General features: G+C 39.1%; 1 long non-coding RNA gene across 1 annotated transcript in view; it reads right to left on the bottom strand.

Moving 5' to 3' along the window:
* Positions 1-1,073: 1,073 nt before the first annotated feature.
* LOC126505617 (uncharacterized) overlaps positions 1,074-12,659 on the bottom strand; it is a 31,471-nt gene continuing 19,885 nt past the window's right edge. The window contains exon 4 of the long non-coding RNA XR_007592944.1: positions 1,074-1,244. This is a non-coding gene — a long non-coding RNA (uncharacterized lncRNA). The remainder of the gene's footprint in view (positions 1,245-12,659) is intronic.

The following is a 12,659-nucleotide window of genomic DNA, read 5'->3' as shown; positions in this document are numbered from 1 at the left end:
CCCCGGCACCCAGCCGCCCGCATGGCTAGCTTATGCCCGAAATAATTACACAGAAACTGTATTCTATTAAACACTGCCTGGCCCGGCTAGTTCCTGCTTCTTATTGGCTAGCTCTTACATATTGTTCTAACCCATTTCTAATATTCTGTGTAGCCCATGAGCTGGCTTACCAGGGAGGATCTTAACCTCCCTGGTCTGGAGTGGGAGAATCATGGCGACTCCTTGACTAAGCTTCTTTTTCCCAGCATTCTGTTCTGTGTACTCCACCCACCTAAGGGTTGGCCTATCAAGGGGCCTAGGTAGTTTCTTTATTATTAACCAATGAAAGCAACAGATAAGATACAAGACCCACCTCCATCAGTATTCATTAAAACATTGTTTGGCCATTAGCTCTAACTTCTTATTGGCTAACTCTTACATCTTAATTTAACCCATTTCTATTCATCTGTGTATTACCACATAATTGTGGCTTACTGGAAAAATTCTAACCAGTGTCTATCTCAGGCAGGAGTTCTGAGGCATCTCTCACTCTTCCCTTCTTCCTAGCATCCAGTTCTGTCTTCTCTGCCTACCAGGCCAACCAGTTTCTTTACTGATTAACCAATGAAAGCAACACATAAACAGAAGGACCTCCGACACCAGAACTTCTTTAGTATTACTTTCTTATGCCCTTGAATGGTATATCAATCATCTCAAAGAATAGATTAGATTTCAACTATTTATCAGCCTTGGGACCTAGAAATGTCTGTCTGAAGAGAAGAGGCATATTTCTGCATGGCAAACTTCACATAGAATGAAGCTGATTCTGCCACCGCTGTCTACTTTGCAGTAGGAGCTGAACTTTGGAAAGTACCTAGTTGAAAACACAAATGTGTTTTCAGCTATCGGACTTACAATCTTATGTGAAGAGACACCCCAAACAAAGCAATTTCAAAAAGAAGTATTTATTGTATGCTTGCTTAGAGAATGAGTCATGAACATCATGGTGGGGAGTTTGGGTAGGTAGGCAGGCATGGCACTAGGGCAGCAGAAAAGATATGGTTTTTCAGTCGTAGTCCAGCTGGCCTTGGTGAGCTCACAATAGATCAGCCCCACTGTCTCCATGGGTGGATGCACCCCTCGTGGTCCTGACTTCTTTGCTCATATTTTCCCTCCTTCTGCTCCTCCTTGGGACATTGGGAGCTCAGTCCAGTGCTCCAGTGTGGGTCTCTGTCTCTATCTCCATCCATCTCCAGATGAAGGTTCTATGGTGATATGCAAGATATTAATCAGTATGGCTATAGGATAGGGTCATTTCAGGTTCTCTGTCCTCAGCTGCCCCAGGAACTAACTGGGGAGATCGCCCTGGGCACCTGGGAGCACCAAATCTCTTGCCAACCCTAAGATGGCTCCCTTAATTAAGATGTGTGCTTCCCTGCTCCCCTATCCGACCTTCCTTTAAGGGGAGATGGGGAGAGAAAAGTGAGAAGGGGAGGTTGGGGGGAACTTGGGAAACGGGATGTTTGGGATAAAGGAAGATCTTGAAGAAATTTTAAAAAGAATTTTCATGAAGCAATTGACAGAATGCTTGGTAAAGGTGTTACAGCATTCCTATGTACCATTTTATTTTAAATATATCTGGGATAGGCAGTTCTACTCTTGAAAATATACCCAAGAGATGACCAATCATACTACAAAAGCATTTGTTCAATTATGTTCATAGCAGCACGACTTGTAATAGCCAGAACCTGGAAACAACCTAGGTGCCCCTCAGTAGAAGAATGGATAAAGAAGGTGTGGCACATATACACTTTAGAGTTCTATTCAGCAGTAAAAAAAACAAGGACATCTTGAATTTTGCATTCAAATAGATGGACATAGAAAACACTAAGTGAGATAACCCAGACCTAAAAAGAGGAATACGGTATGTACTTACTCATAAGTGGATTCTAGCCATAAATAAAGGACATTGAGCCTATAGTTTGTGATCCTAGAGAAGCTAAATAAGAATGTGAACACAAAGAAAAACACATATTTATCCTCCTGGATATTGGAAGTAAACAAGATCACGAAGCAAAAGTTGGGAGAAGGGGGGTGGGGGCTGGGTGGGGGATAGGGGAGATTGGGAGAGAGAAGGGAGAAGGGGAGGATTGAGGAGAGCTTGGGGGAATGGGATGGTTGAGATGGAGGAAGGGTGGATTTGGGAGCAGGGAAGAAGATATCTTAACTAAGGGAGTCATTTTAGGGTTGGCAGGAGACTTGGCTCTAGAGGGGTTCCATGTGTTCAAGGAGATTTCCCCAGCTAGGTCCTTGGGCAGCAGAGGAGCGGGTACTTGAACTGGTTTTCTCCCATAACCACACTGATGAATATCTTGCATATCACCACGGAAACTTCATCTGGCGATGGATGGAGATAGAGACAGAGACCCACATTGGAGCACTGGACTGAGCTCCCAAAGCCCAGACGAAGAGCAGAAGGAAGGAGAACATGAGCAAGGAAGTCAGGACAGTGAGGGGTGGGTCCACCTACTGAGACAGTGGGACTGATCTAATGGGAGCTCACCAAGGCCAACTGGACTGGGACTGAAGGAGCATGTGATCAAACTGGACTCTCTGAATGTGGCTGACAATGAGGGCTGACTGAGAAGCCAATGATAATGACACCGGATTTTGATTCTACTGCATATACTGGCTTTTTGGGCGCCTAGTCTGTTTGGATTCACACCTTCCTAGACCTAGATGGAGGGGGCGGGGCTTGGACTTCCCACAGGGCAGGACACCCTGACTTCTCTTAGGACTGGAGAGCGAGAGGTACAGGGAGTGGGGGAAATGGGAGGGAAATGGGAGGATGGCAGTAGTTGGAAATTCTTAATAAATAAATAAATAATAATTAAAAAATATATTTGGGATTATCAAATAGATAAGAGTTGGGAAAACAATGCTGTTATAAATTATCAATGTTTGCACTTAATTTTAATAAAACAAAGAGAAAATTATAAATTACCAAATTATAAAAAGCTTTAGCTTTGCCCATTTTTATATTATCCTTTTTTTTTTTTTTTGAGACATGGTTTCTCTGTAGCTTTAGACCCTATCCTAGAACTAGGTCTTGTAGACCAGGCTAGCCTCGAAGTGACAGAGATCTACCCACGTCTGTCTCCCAAGTGCTGGGATTAAAGGTGTGTTCCACCACTGTCCGGCATTTTATTTCTTAATGTAAAAGATTGTTTTATATGTTGAGCTGACTTCACCCTGCTGGGGCCTCGGTCAACTTTGTAGAAATTCTGGTTCTCTGCTGTATGCCTAGGAGCTCAGTAAGTACATCACTCATTTGTAGCCTGACCATTGTGCCAAGAAAATCCATTTGATATACTACTTTCAGGCTACACAATCAGCACATACATATTGGAAACAGAGGCACTTGAACACATATTCACAATGGAAAATTCTTTATTCAAATTTCTTAAATCATTTTGCAAAGACCAAATCTGGCCCTTGAATTCTCTACACACAGACTAAGTCGTATGCCATTATCTGTTATGTCTTTCCTGCTGTGTTTGTCCCTGGCGGCACATTTACCTACTCTGCATTCTGTCTTGGTTACTTTCTTTGACCTTTTCTTGCTTTCATTTCACTCTTTTTGACTTACAAATCCCTTTCAATCTATAGCAAATGCAATGGATAAATAGCACAATTTTAACTTCTTACCTCCTTATCTTAAATATACTCTTTCTGCAAACTACTGGTAGTATTTATAGCAGTGGTTCAATATTCTGCTTTTCATAAGAGATACCAGTCAATTTTTTTCAGAAATTATAAATCTTCTCCCATTTTAAACAAGGAAAAGATACTTTGGATTTTAATAAATCTAACAAATTTCGGTGACAAAAATATGCACAGATTTCTAAGGTAGTAAAATCCCATTTATTTAAAATTGAAATGAGAGAGTACAGTGTTAATTATTCATATTTCTGAAGACAATTGAAACAATCAATGTTTTGTATTATGTAGTTAATTTTTATTTAAAAGGCTGTCTGCAAACCTACTATATATATCCTTTGACCGATCATAGATCTACTATTCACTGAAATAATGATTCCTTTACACAAATATCTGTCTGAAAAGATATTAATGAAGGGGGCCTTGAAAACAAAATGTAATAGCAGTAAAAATGGCTACCTAGCAGAGAATTATGTGTATCAACAAATCTATGTGCCAGTTGCTCAAGGAAGATCATGCTGAATAGAGGTAGCTAACCTACTGATATTTGTTCACTGAGAGATGGTTGAAATATGTGGTTGTGGATACATGGCAGCCATCTTCTCTGCTTCTCTTCAGGATGTATGATTTTATGGAGATATATTGCTTGTATTTCTTTATGTGGAAAAATAGGATACCCTGTAATGTGACTTTGTTTTGTATCAAGGCTTTAATCCAATTCTTCTAGGTTTCCCAGTCTTCAGAGCTTGCAACATTAAGATTTTAAAATACATTTGGTATTTTCCACTTTTCATTTGGGAAAACATCTATTGGTATCAGAATCCTCTTTCTATAATGAACACACTGCATATCAGTAGTTGAAGTTCCCATCTCTTCTTGTAGAGTAAAGCCAGCATGTAGCACAAATTCTAATTGATCTTAACAGTAATAACTTGGAGTAAACTGTCAGAGGGTAAAAGCTGAAGAATAAGAGAAGCAGAGCAGCCAGCCACATGAGAATTCATCCAATGTTCAGACCAATGGAAGAATCTTGTCCTTAGACTGCATCCTCAGACTGTGTCCTCAGACAGATTGCCTCAGACTGCACTGCACCTCAGACTGCACTGAGTTTCTGTCTTTTCTTGCCTTATATTCCTCTCTCTACCCAACCATTCCACTTCTGTCTCCACTTCCCTAGTCCTGGGATTGAAGGTGTGTGATTCCAAATGCTGTGATCACCTTTGTGTGTGCTCTGTTTCTCTTTCAGACTGGATCAATTTCACATAGCCCAGGATGGTTTTGAACTAACAGAGACACGTCTGTACCCTGAGTTATGAGATAAAAAGGTGTGTGTCATAATTGCCTGGCCTCGAGTGGCTGAGCTCTGCTCTCTGATCTTCAAGCAAGCTATATTTGTTAAAACACAAACAAATTTCACTACACCAGTTGGAAACCAACTGGCACTGTTTTTTAATCCTGTTTCTTCTGTCACAAGCAGACATCCTAAATGTATAATCTCTAATAGCTTCTCTACTAGGTTTCCATATGATTACTGTTTTATTATGATGATGATGATAAGGATGAAGATGATGATTAATATCCTAGTTCAGTCTTTAGACAGAAACAAGTGGCAATATTAAAGCAATATACCCCAAAGATACCATCTCAACATCCTTGCTGGATATCCACTTAACATAAACTGTCTGAACGGTATTTTGTTGGCAATTACTTAACACAAGATACATACACTATCTTCTTATTGTTGTAGTTGTTTTATACCTCTAAATCATGTGAAACTTCCATTTCACTTTTAGGTCCCTTTTGTTTTAGAAGACTGTGAAAACAACTTGAAAATAAGGAAATAATTTCATAAGCAGAAACACGTCTACTAGCTGCCAAGGCACAAGGCCTCTTTACAGTCTATTCAATCTTCAGTATGTTTGTATTTACTTAGCACCAAACTGAGGGTAAACTTCACTCCAGGTGACCTTGAAGAAAAAGAGGCATCATAAATATACACAAAACTAATGAAGATTCACTTGTTTATATTCCAGAATTGAATAAAAAAAATCTTACATTCACAATAAGGGTTGCTTTTATAACAGTGTGTTCTATCTGGTTTCTCTGACTCAGTGTCTCCTGTAATATTAACACACCATTGTGATTAAGTCTGACTTCCTGCTGTGAACCATGGAAAAGAACACAGAAGGATTTCACTACAGGCAAATGCAAACACCGAGATTTTAATGACTGTTAACTAAATTTGAACTTAAAAAATACACAGCACTTAATAGAGGCTTAATTACTGTCAGATGCACTGTTTAAAAAGAAGACAATTTATATCTATATATGTTATGAAAATATATTTTCTCTTGAAGGGAAATTTTATTTGTCTTTTAAAGTATGGGAACTGTCACGCAAACAGGTACCACTCTGTTTAATTATTGACTGCTTTCCTTTAGATATGAGTATTCACCATGATGAGATAAATTTAGACCCTCATCCTACAAAAACATATCATGAAGATATCCTCTTCTCTTTCACACACTCCTGTATGTAAAGCTTAATCTGACACTTAAGTTAAAAAGACTGATTGAATGGGAACTTGTTTTTTTTTTTCCTGTGTTTTTTTTTTTTCTCTGTTTTCTTTAGTATTTGTTTTATTACTAATCTGGTTAGCTTGCTTTTTTTAGAACAGCAACTGTTAGATATTTATTGATTATAATTTCATATTGATGTACTTGGAGCACATCTACAAAGGCACAAACATAAGAAAGAGCATAAAAACCTTGTTTATTTAACACATTAATATTCCATCTATTCATCAACCATCTTCTACTTAAATAAATTCTAATTGGCAAGAAAGTCTCAGAGTTGGCAGAAGACAAAACTTTAACACTCACTTCTCTTAGTCTCATCAGTTCACAGCGTGGGAAAAAAAAAGCATGGGTAGATTACCAGAAGACTCTGAAATCATCATATCTAAGTCAAAGGAATCGTGACTTTAAGGATTGACTGTGTGCCATAATTACCATTAATGAATAAAGAAACTGCCTTGGCTTGTTGATAGGGCAGAACTTAGGCAGGTGGGGGAAATTGGATTGAATGCTGGGAGGATAAAGTCAGAGTCAGAGAGACAACATGATTCTCCACTAGAGATAGATGCGCTGAAACTTTGCTGGTAGGTCATGACCTCGTGGTGATACACAGATTAATAGGAATGGGTTAAATTAATATGTAAGAGTTAGCGAATTAGAAGCTAGAGCTAATGGGCAAAGCGATGTTTTAATTAATAGAGTTTTTGTGTGATTATTTTGGTTCTGGGCAGCCAGGACAAGCATGCTGCTTCCTCGCTTCCTTCCCCAACAAAGGATAATATGGTTTTCCATTTTGCCCACTGTGTGTGATGACCTCTTCTTCTCAAATAAAAGTTTTCTCAACATTTGTGAGTGTGTATGTGTGTGAGAGTGTGAACATGTGGGGGGTCACGCCATTTCTGTGTAACTACATAAATACAGCCACATTTTTGGGGAAGTATCTTGCTCCTTTGGTTTATTAGCTATGTTAGTGTGCTGAAACAATTCCTCTAAAACCTCTGCTTTGACTCATTGAAATATCTCTGATGCAGTTGGCAATCCATTTTCTTCTGACCGTCTCTTGCCCTGTCCATCTCAGTCGATGGAGTCACCCACTGCTTAGTTACCCTTAACAAAAGATTTCTAGACATACCAAGGACGATATAAATGTATTTATTCTCTTTTATTAATTTTCATTAATTAACTCATGATTTTGTGTCTTTCGGTTGACCATGACAAACTTTTGCAGTCACTTACTTTTCTCTAATTGGATTGAAAAGAGAATCTTTTGAAATCATGTCTGTACTGTGGGCCAGTCAAAGACTGTCCTAGCCTATAATCTTTTTCTGAAACACACAAAATTTCTTTAACAATATTCTATGTTCTCCTAAATATTTTCTATACCTGATGGATGATTAAAAAACAAATTTAGGTTAAGAAATTTGGTTTCAATCTGAAAAGCAAAATAGCCAACCATGGGCTCTTACCTTGAATTCAGTCTGAAATCATGATTCTGCCTCCCAGAATCTCAGATTGAGACTGTGTGTTGAGAGCTGTTTCTTTCCATATTTTAATCCTCTATAAACCTGGGATTAAAGGTGTGCATCACTCTGATTAAAGGCATGAACCACCTGATTTCTATGGCAACTAGTGTGGCTACTAGGATTAAAGATGGGTGTCATTGTGGTTACTGGGATTAAAGGTGTGTCATACTATAACTTATTTGTAAGGCTGACCAGTGAGATTGTTTTACTCTCAGATCTTTAGACAGTCTTTATTTACTGAAATACAGTTGAAATGCCCACTACATTCACCCTTGCTCTCATTCCATGTTTGTGAAAGCACTTGTAAGTTTCTGATGAACAATGGGCATGTGAATGATTAGGATGAATTACTGCCTTTATGAATGCAACAGCTTTGTATGCAAATTGTTCTTTTCAATTTTTTTTTCTGTGTTTGTTCCAGCAAAACTACAAGGGACAGAGGAAGATTTTCTTTTCTTGAATATTTGGTGACTTGGTTCATATCAGTTTTAAAGAAGCATAGTCAACAGATAAAACAGCTTAACATGGCAAGCAAAATCAAAATACTGACTCCTGTGAAATACACCTTCTGTTCACTGTGACTATGTATTACATTCCTTGGTCAATAAAAAGCAGACAGACCGGTAGCCAGGCGGGAAGTTAGGCTGGAAAGCCAAACTGAGAATGATGAAGAGAAGGAGGGCCAAATCAGGAGTCACCAATCAGAAACAGAGGGAGCAGAAGATGAATGCGCTGTGCCAATAAAAGTACAGCTACGTGCCACAGCATAAATAAGGAATATGAATTAACTTAAAATGCAAAAAGTTAGTTAGTAATAAGCCCAAGCTATCAGCTGAGTATGTGTAATTAATATTAAGCTTCATAGTGGTTATTTGGGAGAAGGTGGTCAGTATAGAAAACTGCTCACAAATGACACTGATACGTGGAATCTGAGTGAGCAGATTAAAAAAAAAATGTGTTGCCTTCTCATTTGCAAATTCAGTTTAATAGGAAAACATCATTTGTTTCATCTAGACTAGTGTTTAGGCACACTGACATCAGTCTAGACTAACTTGAATATTCAAGGCTTTTCCCCTTTACACTTACAAATAACACTTTTGGCATTGTTCATTTGTGTTGTCTTTTGATGGATAGCAAGGAAGGAAGATGGCACTAAAACCTCCAGAGCTCCTCTGTTCAAAGGAGAGCAGCAGAGTGGTGGGTGTTACAATTCTCAGTAGATAGGCATCTGCAGAAATAAATTTTTTCTGTGGGTCACAGATGCAAAAGTCACATGACAACCTCACTTATCTTGCAAGTGTTCTTAAGAACTTTATATCTGTCCTGGTGAGAAAATTCCCTGATGCGTTTTACCAAGCAAGGGATACAAGTGTTGGCTTGTGATGAATGTACCATATGAAACATTTGGGACTGCCTGGATTCTGACCAATCAGACATAGAGAAGCAGTGAAAGTAAGATATTCAAAAGTAAGAAAGATAATAAACCTCAAGGCAAAAGGTAGATTAAGAGAAATAGCTTAAATTAAAAGAATTAGTTAGAAATGATCTAAGGCAGGTCAAACATTCAAAACGAATAATAAGTCTCTGTGTCATGACTTGGGAGCTGGTTTTTCCTCCTTCTCCTTCTCCTTCTCCTTCTCCTTCTCCTTCTCCTTCTCCTTCTCCTTCTCCTTCTCCTTCTCCTTCTCCTTCTCCTTCTCCTCCTCCTCCTCCTCCTCCTCCTCCTCCTCCTCCTCCTCCTCCTCCTCCTCCTCCTCCTCCTCCTCCTCCTCCTCCTCCTCCTCCTCCTCCTTCTTCTTCTTCATTTTTTTGGGGAGGTTGAGTCAGGGTTTCTCTGTAGCTTTGGTACCTGTCTTGGAACTAGCTCTTGTAGACCAGGCTGGCCTCGAACTCATAAAGATCAGCCTGCTTCTGCCTCCAAGTGCTGGGATTAGACGCATACACCACCACTGCCTGGCATCTTCTTCTCTTGTGCATTGCATAGATTATTTCCCTATTTGTTCTTTCCGCCTGCAAGCCTTACCTATCCCTTTTCTGTCTAGCTATTTGTCATTTTGCTCTTTATAAGACCAATCAAGTGCCTTAGGCAGACAAGGTGAAACAAATGCAACTCATCTTTATATAATTAAACAAATGCAGTATAAACAAAAGTAGCGAACCTTTACATAGTTAAAAATTATATTCTGCAGCATAAACAAATGTAACACATTTTTGACTAGTTAAAATAATATTCCACAACACATGGGTGCTGTATATAATAACATATTAACAATTCTGAGACCATAGACACTTTCAAATGCTTGTAAGTGCAAATGTGCCTATGTCAACAAAAGCCTGCAGATGCTGGAGAAGCATCTTTACAGAACACATCATTGCTAATGTTCTGTGTCAATGTTTTCTTAGATCTATTTCCAAGAGTAAGTTTGATGAACCATGAGAGATCTCTTTTGCATCCTCGTCAAGAATGCCTCCCACTTTTACTGCACGAATTATATTCTAATCTTGAAAAAGGCCACCTATTTGCCTTTCAATGGAAAGGCAGAATTTCAATGAGGATATGTTCCATCTCAGATCCTAATTGTTAGTGGCCAGAAAATGTGTCTTTTGAATTACAAAGATTTCTCCTGGTGAAGGTGTAAAAATTTGAAGAGCTCGCCTTTTAAAGAGCTCTCTTATTGGTGCCTATAAAAAGACAGAAAAGGAAAGTAATGAATAGCTTTAAAAGACCCCTTTGATAGATTAAGAGACAAAATCAGATTTAGGGAAAAAAATATGCATCTATCAAACCATAAGATCATTAGGATCTGCTGGGATGCTGACTCCCCACTACGGTTCCTGAATCTGGCTCCCCTAGGTCAATCTTGGAATTGATGAGAAAGTCATTCATAATGATTATTTTAAATTGGAAAAAATATGAGTTTGCATAACTTTTTTCTATTTAGGGTGCCCTTTTCTAATCCTCACTTCTAACATCAACAGCTATTGATCTGCTGTTGTCCCACCTGCTAGTGTGCCTAGCTGCCTTTCAGTCTGCGTACCCCATGGCCTCTCAAGCATATGTACAAACAATTGGCTGGTATGTCTAGTAAAGCTTTTCTATTTTGTTCCTCTCTCTCAGCTGTTATTAGGTGAAGTCTAGATCCTGGCAGCTCTGCACACTTCATCCATAACGTACAAGTTTCTGTTGGCATCACCCATTGGGTTTTTAGCCACTTGTTTTGGTATTCTGGAAGGAGAAGATGAAACCTTGAGAACATAGAAAGATAATGAAGTTTTGAATAATGGTATACTGTAGAATTGACATACCCATGTGAGGGACCACTATAGAGTAATGGGAATGTGGCAATATCTCTCCTCCCACCCTGGTGAACCTTCCTCTTGTCCGAGTGCAAATGTTGACAGTGTGTGGAATTACAAGTGTTCACTAATAAAGGTTTGGCCACTTTGAATGAAAACTAGCAATGGCAGCTTCCTCTTCCTGGATGTTACAGTCTGAGACTCTTTTTCTACAGACACCCCTATGCAGACTAACTCCACCAACCTCTGTGATATAAATAATGAACACGTTAGTTCATCTTCATCAGAGTGCTAAAAGCCTACCTCATTACTGGGTTTCTTTCTATGTGTTTGTGTGTCTGCTCTCTTTTCATTCTCTCACTATCCTTAGTCAAGTTTCCTAGAACAAGAACCACAGGCTACTGTAGTTCACCTCATGCGGTCACACCAGGCCATGTTGTGGTCTCTGGTCCTTGCTGCCCTCTAAGATAATATAGATTTCCTTCATCTGTGCTACAGTTTGTGGGTCATGCTAGTTTCTGGGTCCTTGCTGTCTTCCAGGGCCATGCTGATGTGTGTGGTCTGTGCTGCCTACAGAAGCCATGTTGATGTTTGTGGCCTGTTCTGCTGGCAAAGGTCATGGTGGTGTCAGTAATCCCTGCTGTGGTTGAGGGTAATGTAGATGTTCATTATATGTACTTCCATCGGAGATCACGCTAATGTCTATGTTGCTGCCAGAAGCTATAAGGATGTCCTTGGTAAGTGTTGTGCTGCCTCCAGAAGCCAACTAGAAGTCCATGATTCATGCTGCCACTGACTGTAAAGGGTGTGAAAACTTTTTTTTTTTTTTTGCACTGGTATTGATTACTGTGGACTTATGGTTGAGAATGAGAGACATAAAAGATTGGATGACAATCCCCCTTCACTCTCATGCCCTCCTTTTAAGAAACAGTCTAGACAGGAAAACATTGAAGAGAACTCTTAAAAATTGTGACAGGATTCCTGAAGTATAGTTCTTCACTGTTGATGGCTTCTTGTAGGGTTGGGGATAGGGGTTTGGAGGGACTAAGTTTTCTTTAAGGTATTGGCCATGGGGTGTTTCATCATATTCCAGGGACTACATGAGCAACACAAATTGGACTTGCTATATTTATACAGTCTTTCTTCTTTCTTCCATTTTTTGAGGGGGTCACAAAAGTGTGGGTGGGTCTTGGAGCATTGAGAAGTGAGTGGATTGGGGTACATTAGGTAGAATACCCAAGTAATAAAAACAGTATGTTGTATAAAATTATCAATCTAAATGGAAGACAGAATTATACTTTTGCTATCTAATTTTACATATATTACTTTCACAAAATTATGTATCCATAAACACACATACACACACACACAAACACACACACACATTTCTCTCATTTGGATCTTGTAATTTCAGTTGATTCTTTGTCTCCAATCCATGTTAATCAAACCCCAAATGATCTTTTAGGGGAAACAAGTTCTATCCAAATTGACTCTTTTCATACATAACATTTTATGCCCCTGATCCTCTCACCTTCATCTGGTCACCATGGGACAACAAATATTG

The sequence above is a fragment of the Alexandromys fortis genome, unplaced genomic scaffold (assembly GCF_014885135.2).
Source record: "Alexandromys fortis isolate MF-2015 unplaced genomic scaffold, M_Fortis_MF-2015_v1.1 scaffold_4, whole genome shotgun sequence".
NCBI lineage: Eukaryota > Metazoa > Chordata > Mammalia > Rodentia > Cricetidae > Alexandromys > Alexandromys fortis.
The sequence above is the reverse complement of the archived record's forward strand: the minus strand, read 5'-3'. Positions and strand labels throughout refer to the sequence as shown.